Genomic DNA, 20194 nt, shown 5'->3' on the forward strand with positions numbered 1-20194 from the left:
ATTCCCTGCGGGAGCATGTGTTAATTACAGAGGGCTAATCGATATCTTCCACTAAACGATGGCTTAAAGGCAAGGCCGCCTGCATCTTACTGTGTGTGCATGTGGACATCTGTGTGTGTGTGTGTGTGTATGTGTGTGTGTGTGTGTGTGTGTGTGTGTGTGTGTGTGTGCGTGCGTGTGAAGCCCCCTGAGGGATAAGTACAGTCTGTGCGCCTCCATGATGGATGGTGTGAGTGTTTTAGCCATCAGCAGTGTTTTACCGGCTGTGAGTGGTCTTCTTTCTCAGCCGACCGGGTGACAGACAACCTGGAGCCGGGCCAGCGGCTGACGGGCCTGGACACAGCCGGTCCGGCAACAGCGTGAGCAGTCAGGAGAGGGGATGAAGTGCTAATGGTGAAACTCCCTCCCCACGGTACATTGGATGTTACGAAAGGCAGCGAAAGACTGTGGGCTCAATAGTCTGAGAAGCAAGTTTTAGTGGATCAAAGGAGGCTTGAAATTTAGACAAATATGTTACATGTTGCGTGTGGAGCTTTGCATACATGACTACAGTCTGCTGGAAAGTTTCAATCATGTAGCTTGGTGTACAAAAATCCTGTGAAAGAACTTGAAAAGTGTAAATCAGTCCTAAATTGTAACAGCAATGACCCAATACCGCTGTATTTATAAATCACACCGCAGGTTCTTGGTTGTTTTCCATCATTTCTTTAAATAATTGCATCATCAGCAGGTCAAACTTGTTTTCCTGTTTTTTTAGAAACATTCTATATTACTGCTACGTATGTCTTGCCTATAAGGAGAGGGATTTATGTTGATACTGGATATAATCATTGAAGGTTTGGAAGTTGTGCTTATTGAAAGAAAATCCTAAAAATATATGACTGGTCATTTCATGCGAAGTTGTGGAACTACAGGTAAGCAGCGAGTCCTCTCATGAATGCCTTTCAACAGGGAGCGGTGGAGTCACATTGAACGGCTTGTAATACACACCATACATGTTTTGGGTAAACACCGTGACACTGGAGATAAATAACCGCGTGGCTGTTATCGCCAGCTTCCAGACATCACTACATTACTATGGGCTGCTCTCACACAGCTTGCTTGAACAGAGAGGTGTCATTTTTAGCTGGTTTGCTCACTTTGCAGTTTCACTCCTCAAAGTGGTCGACAGAATCTGTGTAACAGGCTCATTGGTCAGTCGGTGGTTTCTTTTTAGTTTCGACTTTGACATAACAGGTTCAGCAGAGCTAAGATGAAAAAAAAAAAAATTCTTGATGAAAGAGTCTTGGAAAAGTACTTTAAGTTATTAATGGATGTCATGAAAGGATTAGAGTTCCTCATGCAGTTATTTATAGCAATTCAAGCATGACTCACAAACTGACAGCTCCACATCAAAACTTCAGGCCATTTACTTGTTAAGAGCTTTGCTTAAAACCATGTTCATGTATGTAACGAGTGTTTCTTTTGCACTTCCCCACACCTTGATTCATTCTGGATTTAAACCTCCCTAATTAAATAATGAGAGAATAAGAAATGATGAGTGGCGCCGAGCCACATTTGGAGACTTTTAAGTGAAGAATCAGAACTTTGAAGGGGTGGTTCAAACATTAATGGAGGCTTGAAATGAACATTAGCCACTTTCAGAATTAACAATTTATCTTCACATTTTTAATCCAGAGAAATCTGGCCTTCTGCTTTGTCTCGGTCGTCATCACATTTGTGGAAACCAAAAGACATATTGCGTTTTATGATTTTTCTTCTCATTTCAGTAAAAACCCCACTGTGATTTGTCAATTTGTTTGCAGAAAACAGCAACATCAACGATAAAAGCATAGACCCGTGTGCGTGGTTGTCTGGTTTGTGAGTTCATTATTATTTGGGGCGATTGAAATAGACTATCCCAAATTGTGTCTTTTACAAAGTCTGAGGAACCGCCAACTGTGCACCATGGCTGCCGTGGATGGGGAGGCATGTGTGCGCGCCGGGGAAGAGGATAAAAACAATAGAGCAGAAGAAGAACGGAGGGTCGCCTGGGGAGTACTGCGAAAGCGCTAATAACACTGTAAGGAATTTTGGTAATTTTCTGCATGAAAAGCATCATTTAGCTGCAGACAAATTTGCGTAAGACTCCATAGTAATTAGAATCTGGGGATATGATTATAGAAGGGCGTCAGCGTGAGCAATGACAGCCTTTGAATTCATCGAGCCAGACGCAAGAAGGCGCAGAACCGCAATAATAACAACAACAAAAGGCAAATGAACATAAGCACATTAGCTGAACATTATCATAAGAGTCCACGCTTATTTGGGGATTTTTAATTATCAGTCAAAGCGTTGGGTCTCTCATTTTTAAAATGTCGCTTCAGCTCTCATGTTATTGTGTGCCAATCAAAACCTTATCAAGCATCAAGCACAGGGATTTCAAGGCTTTTAATATCAAGTTTTAAGTGGAGAAAGTTGGATTTTAGAGAAATAATAGAGCGGTACTGTATGTTCCATGTGAGTGAAAGCATTGTTCAGCTATCAAAAAGACGAGTGTCATGACCGTGTGTGTGTTGAGTCTGGTGCAGCACTTCAAAGTGAACGGGTTTCATTTTGAAGACTGCGAGGTGCAAGAGAACACGGAAAAAAGGAGTCGGATGCAGGAAATCCCAACCAAGATCTGAAGAGACGTTCAGTTTTAACTTCATGCTCTTGAGGGAATCCATGCATGCGGGGGTGAGGTTGGTCCGTGTGCAGTATTTGTACAGATTCCTTCTATAAAAGTGAAGAACATTTAAGAGGGCGTTCTGCTGCCTTTCACTACGAGCCTGGCAGCGATGTGAATCAAAGCCACTGTTCTCAAGGCGACTCGGAGCACAGTGGACTGCCAATCACAAAATCTTACCGTCAATCAAATCAAGTATTTAATGACTCAATTTGTCAATTCTCTGTGCTTTATATCTAACAGCAGTCTACCCCCCACCAAAGCCCACCCCAGCCCAAGTGAAAATCAAATTCTAGCCCAGCAGAAAGGATTTTGTCTTCATTTTGTGCCGTCGACATTGTATTTTAGGACGGGCATTAACTCCGAAAGCAGATTACACATCAGAGAATAGTAGGCATTAAATTCTTTAACAACAAGGGGATTATCCATGTGTGTTACGTGACATGTGTTACCATGGCCACATCTCAATGCTGTGCCTACAATGAGATACAGTGTCAAAGCTACAGGTCAGACAAGGTCAGGACAGCAGATTCAGGAAAAACATTTCAATAGAGACCTTCTTTGATGCGATTCATTTTCTTTCAGAACTGGGTTTTGCAGCTTGAACAAAATAAAATGGCCGTAAATTAAGGTTGGATGACTCAATGAGGAGGGTTCCTGGAAAAGTGGTGGCTGAGAGGCTGGAGAAGTGGACGAGGGGTCATAAGCTTAGAGGTTCAAAGTGGTCCTGAACAAGACCATTGGGGGTCAATGATCTCTATATCACAGAAATAAGATGGATAAACACAGAAAAAGGACATTTCCTGAAAAGTACGATTAGTTTAGTCAGATAGTTCTCTTGTCAGAGCTTCAATTCAATTCAGCTTCAATTCAGCTTTATTCATGAAGTGCCAATTACAACATAGTCGTTTCTAGATACTTTTACAGAGAGACCCAACAGATCCACATGGGCAAGCATAGGCGACTGTGGAAAGGAAAAACTCTCTTTTAACAGGAAGAAACCTTTGCAGAACCAGGCTCAGAGGTGGCGGCTTTCTGCTATTCTGGTTGGGGTGAGGGGACAGAAAGAGAAGGAGATAGGACAATTTCTTGTATCTACATAAATTTCATATATAAACAGAGAGTACATAGGCTACACGAGGAACAATCATCAATGACACGTAGTAATAGAATGAAACTAGAATTTGGCACTCAGAGAGCGCAGACCTCCGCCACAGCTCAAATCAGTCACCAACAACAATAAAAATTCCTAGATCCAGACAGTGATCCGGATCATCACCAAAATTTAATGGATTCTAAGTTAGCCCAAGACCCACCTTCCCACAGAGTTTCATTGCAATCCGTCCATAACTTTTTCCGTAATGTTGGTAACAAACCAACCAACCAACAAACCGACTTGATTACATAACCTCCTTGGCAGAGGTAATTACATTGAAACAAGAGAGAAGATCAGAACTGGGAGCCGGTTCCACATGGCAGGAGCCCGGGGTTAAGTAAACGCTTACACCCACTGGGTTTGGGTTACCTCAATTAATCAATGGAGCCGCTGTTTTGATTGATGCCCAATTAGAATTGAATTCACCCATTGAATCCAGGTTGTCTCATTAGATCAATGGATCAGCCGCGATTGATGTTCTATCTGCGATCCCTCAATCACGGCTCTAGTCCACTTAAGAGACGGCCTCTTTGTCCAGGGTTTTGGTGTTGTGACTTCCTCGACTCACATTAGTTTGCGCCTGTTATTTCTGGTGATAGTTTTTGTCATACAAAGCAGCAGGTATGATGATCTGCGTTGTATACCACATTAATGTGTTTCACTCTGACAGAGGTGGTTCTGGCTACAATTGGGCGAGAACCGTCCAAGCCAGACGCTTGCGCGCTTTCAGGGACTACTGTGCTAAAGCACAGACGCACAAGCGTCTGGCTTGGTCTGCCGCGGCTTCCATAGTTCAGGGAGCGCGTGCAGACGAGCACTGCGGAAGTACGATATCGCACTGTTTACGCTTTAAAACTGTACTTAATGACCTCGTTTAGAATTAATTATGGACGTTACGTGCTCAGGACACTTGGATTACAGCGGACGAGCAGTATGAAGGAAAATAGGCATGTTTTGCGGACTTTATGGACCGTTTCTTCTGTCGGGCTCTGTCGGTCCCTGTTGTGGAAAACGAAAATCCCCCAGGACCTCCAACTGCATTTGAGACATCAAAACAATGCTCCAGAGTGTTCCTCAGCATGAGGGTGAGTAGAAAACGAGGCCAAATCGTTTTTTGGGTGGAGTATTCCTTTAAATTAAAAAAATTGTATTGTCATTAGTATACATGTACTCACAGCATTTACAGTGTTTATTAAAGTTTTTAAAAAATACAAACACACACACACACACACACACACACACACACACACACACACACACACACACACACACACACACACACCTGAGTAGTCCTGCAAAGAACATGTGGCTGAGGAGGTAGATGGCTCCTCATCAGACTCCAGGACCAGGTCTGCGGCTGCTGTGCTCATCTTGGTCAGTGGCTGCTCCAGCCACAAAATATTTCAGAATTGCCCCTGAATTTACAGTTAAGATAAATATGTATGTTAGATGACACTGACATCCCACATGCATCAGTTACCCAATTAAAAATGACCATAATGCACATTTTATCAACATTTGTCAACATCCTGTTAGCTAAGCATGACATACAGCAAATTATTTAAAAAGCCATCTCACATGTATCTTACAAAATGCCATATCAATTTATGCTAGAAGTTATTGATCTTAATATATAGCGTATAGGAATAAAAAAGGCCACAGTCAGGATGTCTGTGTGAATTTGCACTTCTTGTTGCATTTGAAACACAGACTATACCAGGTTGCCTCTGGGTGAAATTAGTTGCATGACATGATGCCTCAATTACAACAGTTGGTAGTTCAGTAAAACTAAATACCACATACAGTCGTCTTATGTGGCTTAGCAACATGTTAGCAAATGGCCTATATTCACATCACTCATATGCATACCTTTATCTTTTGCCCGTTTCTCCTCTTCTTCTTTTCTTCCTTTTCTAAACTGGGCTCCTGATAGCTTCTTCGGGCTTTTACTTGGATCCATGAGCAAAACAGTACCTTTCGCCAGCACCTTCCAGTCACTGTTCACCCATAAATCGACCGAAGTCCGGAGTCACGTGATATAAACAAATTTACGTTTTTTTTTTTTTTTTTTTACATAACCCAGTCAGTTACATGTGGGTCTGTATTAATTATGAAATACAATTAATTTTGAAGCAGTATGTGTTGACATCAGTCTGCCCCCCAACCCCCTCCCCCTCCCTGCGCCACTGCGCACCACCGCCCCCTTTCCCAACCTCTGCAGTCGCTCGTTGACACCCCCCCCCCCCCCCCCCCCCCCCCCCCCCCTCACACACACACACACACACGCACTTCGGATAGCCCGAATGGACACACAAGCTGTATGGTGTGACGAATGAGGCCCCAGCGCTCACGCCTCTAATGCCACTACTGGAAATGGGTGCAAGTGTCTGTGGAAAACTGGCAAGTTTTTTTGTTTGCTTTTTTTTTGTCGTGCGCTCTCACATAGATTGTGTCCTGGGAGGTCGCCCACATTGCCCATAGCTAAAACTGGCCCTGCACTCTGAAGAGGTTGGTATTCGAATCATCTCCAAGTATGAGTCCACGGTCCATGGCATGGCATTTTCACATATGGTAAAGGAACTTTCAAGATGAAGAGTTCAAGTGTCTGCAGTTATGATTAGTCCGTGATAAGGAAAAAGATTGTGAAGTTGTTAGACTAATCACAGACAAGAGCACTCTGCAGCAGGATTGCTTTCACTGTTCTGTTTTTAGCATAATCGGTCCAATCATTGGTCGAAGCTCCAAGGTCAGCCCAGAACCTGTTGGAAAACACAGCATGAGCATGAGGAAGGAATGTGTTCAGGCCAATTTATGGTAATGCATCATCACATCGACGCCTCCTTGGCGCAAAGCTTCTGCATCACTGTGAAGCCAGGTTTACACTTGCACGATTCTGTGGCACGCATTGCCACGAATCGAGTCGCAAAAGGTCGCAAACCACTCGTAAAGTGGCGTGAAGTGTGCGTAAACCTGTCGGGACTGCGTGCCATGTCGGGATGAAAATTTTGAAATGTTCAAAATTTTGGTCACGACAAAATATCTCGAACCGGCCGTGAACTATGCACCAACTGTCCGTGAACTCCTTATGAACGCGTCGGGACAATGCGGGAGAATGCGTGCCAGTCCTGGCCACCGGCGAGTACCCGGAAAAGGGTCCCATGCGGGGGATTTTCGACCCACTGTTGCTGCAGCATCAAGTGTAGCGGCTGTAATTTGTCATTGAAATTGACTGATGTCAGCCGTCCGTCGGGGCCCCCTTCAGCTTGGGGCCCTCGGCAGCGCCTTTTCTGCTGCTCTTCAACACAGAGCAGCTGCAGGTACAGGATCTTCTCTTCTCCGCAGTGATGGAGTCTCTGGCATTCAGCATGTTGTCTGTTCCACAGCAAATCCAAAAATGACCCGGGGTTGGGGAAGCCCCCTTTTTACTTGTATATGACGTGCGTAATTGCGCGCGCAACCACGTCGTGCCAATGCGGGAAGCTCGTAAACTATGCGCAAACTATGCGTGAATGCGTCGTGAATGCGTCGTGCCAGTTTGCGACACTGACGGGCGCATTCGTGAACTGTCTGTGAACTGTGCGCCAACTGTCCGTGAACTGGTCATGAACTGTGCGGGAACCTGCCGGTTCGTGACTCCAGATTGGCACACCTTGCCACGACAACATCGTGGCTAAAAGTCGTGCAAGTGTAAACCCAGCTTGAGCCCACCACCACCGCATGATCTGCGATTGGCCTGCAGACCACCTCCATGTACAGGTCAAATTAGAAATTGTGTTTGTTGGGATCATTTCACATGAAGTAAATAAACGCTGTTCAGTCCCTCACACCTCAGATAACCCTCTCTGCAAGCCCGCCAGGGTTGACATTGCAAACTTTTTTGCTGCAATGATACAGAAGTATGTCATGGACTGTGTCCTAGTTCAAAGATTGGATCCTCCCATGTCTGCACCTCCAGACCAGATATGTCTTCGCAAGATGACAAGGTCTGTCCCATTTCAAAGACTTCCCCAAGTGCTCTTTGAAAAACTTCAATGAAAGTCAAACCATCACTCATAGGAATGTTTACTACATATTTGGCTTTTACACATATTTGTCTTCAGTTGTTGTTTCACCATTGTCTGTAAATACATCTGCTTGAATAAGGAAAACGTTATGCAGTGTCTAAATACTGGAAACCAGACACAAAGTCAACAGGACATGTGGTTAATATCAGATTGTTGCAGACAATAAGAGGCTGTATGGACTTATGTATGAACATAGTTAACACAGCCGTGTTTTGGCAGTATCAGATCGTGTTTGAATCACACTCAAGGCACTTGGAAACATTTTTGGACAAAGAAACACAACATGCATTCATTTTTTAAGGCTTCCTTGTCCAAACTGAAAATTAGTAATTACTTTTGATCATTATTTCCTGTGAAAACAGTGGAATAAATCACATTTTACTTGTCTGGCTCCATCCCCCTACATGTGACACTATTTACCCAAATGTTAACTGTTTCAGTTACTGCTTATTAGATCATACAATTTGTTGGTTATAGTCTGGCTCATCCATAAAACAGTTAGGATGAGTTACAAGCACCCAGGCCACAGTGATATGTCCAATAAACCCAAGCCAGCAGCTGTAGCTGTATTTCTTTATACATTTGGATACCTCCTAAATGACTAGTTTCATCATTTGTGATTACAATATTCTCCCAATAAACACCGCTTTACAGAAGTGCAGTACCGGTCTTCATTCTTACACTAGGGAATTTCAGTACTTGTAATAGTGTCAATGATGAGATGAAGTACTTGATTATTTGTTTAGTGAATACATGATTTTCCTCTAATCTGCGTGATGACAGCAGAGCAATTGAAGTAATTATGCTGGGTCACCGCGGCTTCTGAATGCCCTTCAAGTTGAGATATTTAAACCGAAGCAGGAAAAACAAAACAAAGAACAACAAGACGAGTCCAATCGTTATCAGCCATTAGATAAGATCTGGTAATTGCCTTGAAATTCATTGTGGGCACCACTCTTTTACACCACGGTAAGTAGTTGCTAATTGCTGGCTTAATGAGCAGTGAAACTGTGTCTGACTGTATGATCAATGCTATGCTAATCTGTACAAAGCCTGTAGTTTCCAGTTAGGAGGATCGGGGCTGTCGGGAGTGTCAGACAAGATTAGAACAGATCTGGACAGAAGGAGAGCATTTTGTAACGATTTTCTAGAAAGAGCAACACACCGGTACACATGCAGGATTCGATTTTTGTTGTTGAATAACTGATGCATTGAATCAAATGCAGTGCTGAAATTTAAGCTATCCTGCCTCAGATATTTAGTTCGAGGCAGTTCCAGCAGGGAGGGTGCAAGCTTTTCTAGTTTCATTCACATTTTACAAATGAAAAATGAAATCACACTTTTTGCAACATATAACCAAGATCGCTCACATTCCTGTTAATCTGTATTAAAAATTGCAAAGTTTCAATAAAGATATTATTATCCGTGTTGAAAAAAAAGAAATCAATCCTCCTCTAAGTTGGAAACTGAGTTCACATGAATGAAGCATGCAGCTCGGACTCATCAGGCACACAGGTAACACGTGAAGAGAGCGTGGACAATTTGCACATAGGAACGACGGGCAGGCAGCTGTGAACCGGTTCTCGTCTTTCACTGAAAAGAGCTGTTCAAATGATCGACTGGTTCAGGAATGGCAAATCTCTGCTCCAGTGCTGAAGGATTTTGAAAAATGTGAAAAGACTCCAGTTTCAACATGTTGAGATGAGGCTAAAAACAGGGTTTACTTGATACATGTGGAAATCTGAGAGAACTAAAGAATTGGAACTGCACAGATGTTACAATGGGTCAATATTCCTTTGATTAAAAACAAAAGTCTTAACCAGGTGATGCTACACAGTCCTTGTAGTGTTGATGCCACTGAACTGAATTGAATTTATTTTATTTTTTCACAGTGAAGTCTTATTTTCATCATGTGATATGTTGTGTGGCCTCTGATGTGAATAAAACATTCACTTATTAACCAAGGATTAGTTGTTATTGCTAAGGCATTATTCAAACCATTTTAAAACTTGGGTTAAAATTTTGACAAAATAAAATAATTGTGGCTTGTTTTGGTTGTTATGGCCAGGGTCCCTGTTTTTGATAATGGCAGTTAGTATGGTAAGCCTAATTGTGCTCAGTACCAATAAGCCACTGTCCTGATCATTAGTTCTTTTTTTGGTGAAACTAAAAAAGCTAAAACTTTGTGTTGTTTAGTGCTTCCCGACTTTTCACAGTGTGTCTCGACTGTGGTCTCTTTTCTCTTTTCTGCACGTAAGTAAGCTCAAGCCTCAAAAGAACCTTTTTTTTTTTTTTTTCCTCTCTAACCACTTTAATATCTTTCCCATGGCTGCCTTTCAATTACACCAACTGTGTGAACAATAAAGCACAAATAACATGCCTCAACTGACTAATGACAGAGGCTTTCCGCAGAACCAACAGTTCGATAGCTTTTAATGCAAAGTTGACTTATAAAAATATGTGGACTGGAGTTGTGTGACAAGCCCAGCATGTGCTGGGATATATGGACTCCCCATCTGTGAAAGCAATCTTATTACTTTCCTTTACATGCATTTTTTTTTTGCTTTTCCATTTTCTGGGCTTTCAGGATTGTGGAAGCATGTTATATGCATGTCCACGAGCGATCAGGTACGAAGACAGGAACTGTCACCGAGAGAAAGGGAGAGGGCCCAGAGATAACCGTGGAAATCCGACAGCTCTCTCATCTTTCTTAATGATACATTTGTGAAGATACATTTACCGTCATGACATCTCTCATTGTAATTTGAAGTGCCTCTGCCTGCGTGTGTCAGAGACTCACAAGACAGGATGTGAAATTGGGGTCTCGGAACGGGATGTTTTATTAGCTGCTGGATATTGCCAAGGTAGTTAAGATTGGCTATTTGATTTGCAGCACTCCTTTCATTTACACTGTTTGATTTGCGATAAGTGACTTTTCTTGGGGAAGAAATTGCTAGTAATTTCACAGTTTGTGCTCTCTTTGTCTGAACTTCTCATTGTGTGCCCTGTCGCACTTTCTCTTTCATATATGAAGAGTCTTATGGCGTCCCCCCTCCCTCGCCTCTCGGGGGGCTTCCTCCCCCTTTGCAGGCCCAAAGCCATGATTGCAGAGCACGATGCAAATAAATTGATTTCAGTACAAATGAACTCATGATAGTAATCCCATGCTAAGTGGCTGCTGCTTAATTTCATATTGATGAATGAACTGCCTCAGCCGGTGCTCTGAACAATGGTTTCTAATCAGAGCGACACTAATTGCAGACACATTGATTGGCTGGTGGAGCGATCTCATGAGCATCCTGCTTAGATCATATGAAAAGCTGCTCCCGGAGAAAACACTCAAGTTTTTTGGCTGATAAATTAGTTTTGGGTATTATAGTTTTTTTGGGTTTTTTTTTTTTTTTTTTCCAAGCGTTTCAACCCTCAAAGGTCAATGTCTTGGGAAACTTACAGGCAAATACATCTCCCTAAATCTACAATACATAAGAAATATAAAATTTGAGACAGAGAGTGCAAACACTATCGTTTGTGCCAGGCAGAGGTACAACAGCAAAAAACTGTGCAATGTCTGACTATAACCTTTGAATGTGTGTGGTTACAGATTTGAGCAAAAGCTTTTTACTTTAATATTCATGTTTCAGTCAGTATTAACAGTGGAGTTCAAGATTTGTGTACTGGTGGAGGTGAGGATGGGCGTTGATGATGGTCAGAATTTACACCGGCGATAGTCTGAAAGGTGATGGTCAGAACTGATGATTCTGAAGCGGATCAGGACCAATATTGATGGAGGTCTGGATAGATGCTGTTGAAGTTCATGATTCATACTGAAGAAGATCGAGACTGATAGTAATGCACGTCAACATGGTTACTGGTGAAGGTCAGGACTGATGCTGATGGAGGTCGGGAGGATTTCTGATGGAGTTCAGGACTGGCATCAATAAAGGTCAGGAAAAATATTGTATTAGATCAGCATTAATAATAATGGAGGTCTAGAACGATACTGTATGAGGTCCGGATAATTTCTCAGGGCGTTCAGGCCTGATGCCAATAAAGGTCTAGAGTGACACTGATGGAGGTCAGGAATTATATGGATGGATGTCAGGACTGATACTGTATGAGTTCGTCTTTCACGCTGCCACATGTCTGAATTCATGGCAGTGGAAGGAAGGATTAAAACTCCTGGAGCCCATTTCACTCTTATATCCGTGGAGGTCATGGATTATACCGGTGTAAAATACAATCTGTACTTGTGGAGGTCATGATTTCTGCTGATCATGTTCGGGATCCATCATCAGGGAATTTTCTGGTGGACACTTTTCCAACATGAAGCTGGAAAACTAATTGGTGACATGGCAGTAACATGACTGAGTAGAAAAATGCCTCTTTGGTGATACACAGTTTCCTAGAAGTAAAAATGGGAAGGGGCTATAAAATTGAAATTGAAAATGATATAGATGTAGGACAAAATCCATCATAGTACAACTTGCCAATAGAACACTGAGTGCTGATCTTGTCTACGTGCTGTCTGGAATTTTCACCAATCTGATTAAAGCCTGATTAAACAAAACAAACAAAACAAAAAAAAAAAAAACATGAAAAATCTAGCCAAGACAACTCACAAAAATCTGGATATATTCCTATCCATGACCTTCAGCAATCCCTCTCCTCACTCCACATAACTGTTGCTCCAAGAGGACAGGGTGCCACCCAACACTGAAGAGGGGGAACGTCCCTTGATATTTGTAAATGATTATGGTTTAAATGATTATGGTCTTGGTTGTAATCATATTCAACACATCAACCCAATCTTATAAAGGTTAGATTTGCAGTGGAGGTGTTGCAGTGAAGTGTTGCTGAATAGAGTATCCGATTTATTCACCAAAAAACACATGGTGTGTATTTGGCAAAAGAAAAAAAAAAACAAAACATGAATTAATGGCACTTTTCAGAATCTAAAGAGATGCCCTATTGTATTTGCATTCTTGCCAAGACTTAAATGAGAAGGTAGACAGCCACCCTCTAATCTGTTAAACATTTAGGCCACAGAGACCCACATAGCAAAATTAGTCTGGCCCAGTAGTGGCCCACACTTCTCACCAACACTTGGCCCACATACCGCAATGAATTACGGCACTTGGGAGGGCCACCTCTGGTTGCCACATATTGCCCATGATTGTGCCATGTCTCAGCCACCTATTTAGCCATATGTGGCCCTGTCCTGGCCCAGTGTTGGGCGAGGTAAGTTTTAGTTTTTCTCCCAGACGTCAACCACCTGTATGACCACAGCTGGCCCGAAGGAGGACCAGACAAGTTTCAGAACTGGTTCCAGATGTCAGCCTCAACTAAACCGTAACCGGGCCACTTCTTTAATACACTCACTTGCCGTATTTGGCCCAGAAAACAAAATGCTCCAACAATGACAGTTTCAAATATTTATTTATTGATACAATTACAATATCATCTTAAAACAGTATATAAAATTAACAAGTTCAATACTATACATTTTTAAAAGCAAAACAAAAGTTTTATACAACATATATACCACACTGAATACAAATAACCCCCAAAAGTGAGATATGTAGTTGAAAACAGTAATGAAGCAGCAGAAATAAAGTTTGGGGTAAGTGGAAAACTTGTGAAGGACTGGACAAAGCAGAAGTTACTCTTACTGAAATGAATACAACAGAACAATTCGATGTAGTATAGTGTATAGTGGTAGTATAGAGTAAAGTGGATGTTGAGCACATACAGAAGTCCAAACAGCATAGCAGTGAGTAGTCCTTGATGCCATGCAGGATGATCTGATCCTCCAGCACCACAGCCAGCTCCGTCAGATCCTCCCCTTCTGGTATTCTGAGGATTCCCACGTTCAGTCCCCTCGTCATGTCATCCTCCATATCTGTGGGCTCCTCAAAGATAAAAAGAAAAACAAAAAAAGCACTGTTAGAGTTTTTACTTGTCTGCAAGTTCCAAAAAAGACATTTAACTCTAAAGTGCACTGGTTTGCTCCTGCTAAATCCATGTTGTCTCACATGGGTTTGGAGAGACTTTTGAGACTTGAAAAAACACACAATCACTGTAAATGCAAAGGAGAGCTAAACTGCTTCCATCATGACCATGGCTGGTTCTGTAGTGTTCAAGTGTTCTTCTGGGTTTCCCGTGACAGAAGTGCAAAACTTACCTGTCCATCTCATCCGCAGCCAGGTGGAGCAAATACGATGACCTACAACAGAAAATCTCATATTAGTACAGTGACAATGGTTACAACACACTCAACAATCATAACTGTTTTGATTTTCTAGAGGCATGCGCATACACTAATACTAATTCACTGATAATATAGTTTTTGTGTCAAATTCAACAATTTGCAGGATTTAAAAGCTGAAAAATATTTTAGGTGGGCTGAGGGCAGCAGCATTGTACTGTATATTCCTCAACTAAATTGAAGACTTGGACCTTTAATTTAATAAAAATAGTGAACACCATTCTGAAAAATGCTTGTTTTTGAATTAGCCTTTTAATGTCAGAAACATGCATGGAATCTGTACTGACAGATTTACCAGATTGACAGATTTAATCCTCCCGCCCGCACGCACTCTGCTCCTGCACCCCCACCCGCGTGCCCCACGTGACCCCCCCATCCGCGCACTCCTCCCCGTGCACACCCCAAGCACACAAACCGACAGTCTGCCACGCCATCTCCCCCCGCACCCACAAACGTCGTCAAACGTTGTCTGCTTTAATTCAACTGGCGTTTTCATGGTGCAGTCTGCACAGAGCAGGCTGGATTCATGTCATTCACTGTGACAAGTTGTGAATTGACATGTTTAAAAACGCAAAGAGTGTCCCGCTCGTTGTCTTGAGAAGCTCCAGTTAGCATAGCTAAAAGTTAGCTAAAAGTCTCACGTTTAGCCTTCTAATAACTTAACAATTTAAAGGCAAGAAAAAACATCTGGGTAGTATTCATATCACTCGGTGACTTACCTTTTCTGAATATGTGAGCGTGACTGAAGCCAGACTGAAGAAATACGTCTCGCGCAGCTGCAGAAACTGGCGGACGAACCGCCGGGGCTGTTTGAATGCACGTTCAACGTGCTGACGTCATCAGAAATGTCCAATGAGGAAAAGTATCATCGGTTCAAATTTCTAATTCCACTGGAATCGTTTTAATAAGTTTGGAAAGTTTTCTTTAGTGAACACAACATAAACATAACATCTTGAGTTATCACAACTGTTTCAATAATTTGAAGTCCTGCTGACTAAAATTCTTAATTTATAATGAATAATTGGTAGAATTATTTTTAACGGTGTACAATTTTAAAAGAAGAAATTTATATAAGGACCAAGCAAGTAAAACTTGTTTATGGAAGTTTGAAAGATGAACAGGATGTTTTTTCAATGTTATAGTTACACTCTAGAGGAAATTTTAGGCCTCCAACCAGATAGCATGGCTAGACATAAAAATCCACATTTTTTCACAACACTTTGACACATTTAGTCTTAAATTTTTTGTTTAGAGTATCGAAGTCTATGAAGTTAAGTCCTTCATTCTCATATGTATTCACGACAACAGGTTTTTTTCCAAAAATATTTAAAAAGCCTCTTATCCATGCACTAGATGGTTTTATTATCAACATATAAAAAAACGACTGCGTAGGTGAGTCTAGAGACTCCCTCTGCTTTTGATTTAAGTATTCTTGATTTTCAATGATGCTGTGGCTAATGCTTCATTTTATAAAATAGTCCTGACTTTTGTACTTTTTTTCGGATTTAAGTTTGAATAGCAAAAAATATATTATAAGCAAATAGTAGGCTGCAGCAGTAACAAAACTGTAATTTTGAAGTTATATATATTATGTATGCTATATGCTAGAATGAAAATAAGTGGTTTTAATGATAGTAAATGGGCCCAAAATCTTCTCCAGGAAAAAGTGTGATTTTTATTTGTCTACTTATGTTATTGACATGTCAACATACATTAAAAAAAAATTAAAATCTTTGTCAGATTTCACAGAATGAACGACATGAATGAGAGCACAAATAAATTGATCAGCCTCTAGAAATAGGCCAAAAATATTGTGCATTAAAAGAGGCCAATTAAAGTTAATGGTATTTCACACCTGAAATTTAAGTTTTATTGCATTTGGTACAAACAATAATATCGGTCATTGTGAGCTTATCTTTACATGAAGAACAGACCCGGGTCACATGTGGCCCACAGTTCAAATTTGATTTGTGGGCCACATACTAAACTTAACATCTGGCCCACATCTTTTTTTCCACCTTAAAGTGATACCAACTGAATGCCACCTGTGGCCCACCGCTCTTTTTTGACACGTGGGCCACATATTAAACTCAACATCTGGCCCACATTCGGTTTGCCACCTTAAAGACGGCACCACCTCCGCCACATCTGGGCCACGTTTGGTTCACATGCTGTATGCCAGTGCCGACCGAATGCCACCTGTGCCAGCTTCCAGCCAGATGTGGCCCAAGTGTCTCTGCTATGTGGGGAGCAGACAGTTGTCTCAGTTTGATCTTAAGACTGTGAACAAAGGAGAAAAACTGCCAATGTGGCCTTGTTTGAAGCTGACAGTTCACCCTGCAAGCACCTCCGAAGCTCCTTTCTGTCTTGTTTGCTTAATCACTGCAAAAAAAAAAAAAAAAACAAGGTGCTTGGCAGGCAGCCGCAACTTCCTCCAGTCTTTTAGATGCCAGGAAATCAACAGATATGGAAAAAAAAAAGATCTATCCAAGGTAGTTTCCACAATCTCAACTCACTCAGTCTGAGAAGTGGTCTGTTTGTCCTCACTTACACTGTTTGAGATCAGAATTTAGAATATGAATTATATGCTTTCCAAAAACAACAACAACAACAACAACAACAACAACAACAACAACAACAACAACAAAACTAGTTGTCTTAGACATCAAGACTTAGAAATGTAAATTTCAGCAGTGTGAAGCTGTCATATCTGACACAAGTGTCACTAAACCCAAAGCTCGTAACCTCTGAGGACTACCAGAACTTTCAGCCACAAGGTGGAACACAAGGCCCCTGATACCTCCAATGATTGACTATTGCTTTGAGATATTGTCTATATCAAAAGTAACACCTTGAATGGAGTTTTTACGTTTATGACTACGGTGAAATAGAGAACTGACTTAGTAGAGTATCAAATGTAAATACAGACATTAAGCAAGTGATTTTGGCTTTCTGTCTTTTTAACCTGATTCTGGCTCAGATGTCCAGTCAGCAAACTGTGAAATTCATCAGTTTAAATTAAAACACTCGACATCTTACGGCTTTGGGAGCCGAGTGCCTGGTAGTGTGGTGGATAGCACTGTCACCTCACAGCCGTACAGCTATATTTTGGTTTTGGGCCTTTGCTTGTCTCATTTGCATGTTTTCCCTGTGCTCACAGCTAAACATCAAACTTTTTTATGCAAAGAATTTGAAAATGCGAGATCAGCTTTAGAGTTTGACTCCATAGTGCATTGAGCACACTGTTGACTCAGCAAGGAGGACCCTGGTTCGAGCCTTTAGGCCACTGAGGCCTTTTTGTGTCGAGTTTTCAGTCTTCGTTTAACTGCATGGGTGTTTCTGGAACTCTGCCTTTTTCACACAACTCAAAGTCATTTTAAGTTGATTTTTGACTATATTACCTGGAGGTTTGGGTGATTTGGGAATCTCTCTCCGTTGAATCTGTCTTTGTTGAACGTTGGTATTAGTTTAGACCAAGTAACTGGAGACAGATTCAAGACCAACACCAGAGAATTCCAAGATGAGATCAAGACTTTCAGAGACTGAGACCAACTCAGGACCAAGACCTTGAAAATGTGTCTTCGGGACTGGTCTTGTGAACTATAACAAACCTAGGATAAAATATATGCTCCAGCCACTCTGATTTTGATCAAGCAGGTCCAGATGTTTTCACATCTCTCCTGATATTCTGCAGAAACTAAACAGGAACGAAGTGCAGTCTGAGTTATAAATCCTAGTGACAGACCTTGAAAGCAAAGGTCACTGTGAATATCCTCCTCGAACAGTAACATCTTGTTTTTGTGTCTGCCATCCTCCTTAAACCGGCTCCTGTCATGTGTGAGGTTTAATCCTCGCTGAGCGATGACGCCGTTGCCGTTGTGTTTCCTCTCCCTGGGCAGTGCAACTCGGATCAGATCGTTTGGGCTGATCCAGCGGAGTGAAATGGAGTTAGAGAAGGTCAGCCCTCGGCGCCATGTTTTTCACTGGGCTGTAATGTAATAAGAGAAGACTGAGAGGAGCATGGATTAGGCCCTAATCTACCTGCATCTCTCTCTCTCTCTCTCTCTCTCTCTCTCTCCCTGATTTGTTTGCATTATCCATCCAACTCTGTCTCTCTGTGACTCATCTAAGGACTCATCTCTCTCCCTCCCAAACTCAGTCAATTTATATCACCCTTACCAGGTTATTAGAATTCAGCTCTTCGCCGCCTCCAACCCTCCTGCTCTCGTCTGCTTGTCTGCCCAGTAGCATTATTAACCCTGTCAGTCAGTCTGGGGTTGGAAATACCCTGCGAATGTTTGATCAGCTTCAATGTTTTGTTCATGTTCTTTGAAATATATTTATTCAATTAATCTGGACAGGAATTCAAAAAAACCTCATGTTTGAAAGGAATCTTTCAATTTTTTTTAATAATTTTTTTCTCTATTTTATCTATATTTTTTTTATTTTATATTTGATTATCATCATCAAAATGAAATCCCTCACTTAATAAAAAATAAATATAAATGTAGTGAATATAAAATAGTGCTGACTGTTTCAGTTTTGTTGTCGGATCTTCACCACTGGTAAACTTCGTCATAAAAAGAAATGCGTTAATATATTTTTTGTTGAATGTTTAAAAGATTTTTAAGTGAAATACACATTGGAAAAAGTTCATTTTGAAGTGTTCACATGGATTGTTTTACTATTACTGTGGGAAAATGTGGAAAAAATGCACACTCACAAGTCGTAACTTCTTGGATAAGACTTTGCTCGAAAAAAATTAAATTTCCTTAACATTAGTTACAAGATTTTTTATCCATTGAATAAGTTCAGTGTGTTACAGAAATAACATTTTCAGCTGATTGAATAAACAAAATAACAACAACCAGACAACGAAGGCACCACCTGCGCACGCACGCACGCACGCACGCACGCACGCACGCACGCACGCACGCACGCACGCACGCACGCACGCACGCACACACAAGGTGGAAGCGACATTTCATTGTGCTGATAAAAAATACGACATTTTATACCTTTTTGAATAAAACAAACATTATAAATGCATTCACTGCTGGTATGCTAACACGTTACGATGACTTAGTATTAATTATTTACCAAATGTATTATATTTTGCTGAAATTCATGAAAAAAGAGTAAAACAACAAGTACTCAGGCCCATGTGAGTCCTCCCTCTTGATACCACATTTTCTGGACTAAGGCACATTTGTTTAGTTGTGTGGTTGGTTTTTGCCACTTTTGCCACTTATATGAAATACATATGTGCAACTTAGTGTGGAAAATACAGCAATTGTATTGGGACAGGCAAAAGCAAATACTATTCTAATTTAAAGATGTTAATATGATCTTAATATTTTGTTCCTCTTAAACTTTCTAATTATTTTTAACTATGATACTTCCATTTATTGAGTTTTATTTGGTGCTGAATAAGAATATTTGATATCATCAATCATGTAGCTTTTATGACATATCTTTCCAACATAGATTTTATATATTTTCACCAAAATTGTGATTGCTGTGTTTTTCTTTGTCTCCAGGTCCAGATGCTGATTTGTTTTCATCTTTGCGTCAGCAGTTTTCAGTCACATTCCTCCACCACTCTGCTCTAACCCATCCCAATAGCGCTGAAAATCTACATTGTAATTTGAAAAGAAAAAAAAACTGTGAAGTTCAACAAATCAAATGAGATTGGATTAAACTTCATGTCTCACTTGATCATTCCCAGTGCGACAAGATCACGACTGATTCTCATCACTGATATTAGCTCAGGACATCAAATCAATTATTCACTAAATACATCATAAAGCACATCGCACCAGATCCATCAGAGGTGGATGACTCTAACGAGCTGAAATGTGACTATCAGTAAAAAGATGATTAATAGCACGATATATCACCCTGATGTACCATCAAGACAAACCTATCTGATTCCACCTGCGGGATGTTTCTATCCTGCACAAAAAAATAAAGTGTAAATTCATAAAGATGAGTGACTGATT

The 20194-nt window shown here is 41.1% G+C and overlaps 1 protein-coding gene across 1 annotated transcript in view; it reads left to right on the forward strand.

Annotated features, from left to right (window-relative positions):
* The window catches only part of LOC115401062 (calsyntenin-2), a 333679-nt gene that overhangs the window by 154686 nt on the left and 158799 nt on the right, over positions 1-20194 (forward strand). The window lies entirely within an intron of this gene.

The sequence above is a fragment of the Salarias fasciatus genome, chromosome 14 (assembly GCF_902148845.1).
Source record: "Salarias fasciatus chromosome 14, fSalaFa1.1, whole genome shotgun sequence".
NCBI classification, from domain to species: Eukaryota; Metazoa; Chordata; class Actinopteri; order Blenniiformes; family Blenniidae; genus Salarias; species Salarias fasciatus.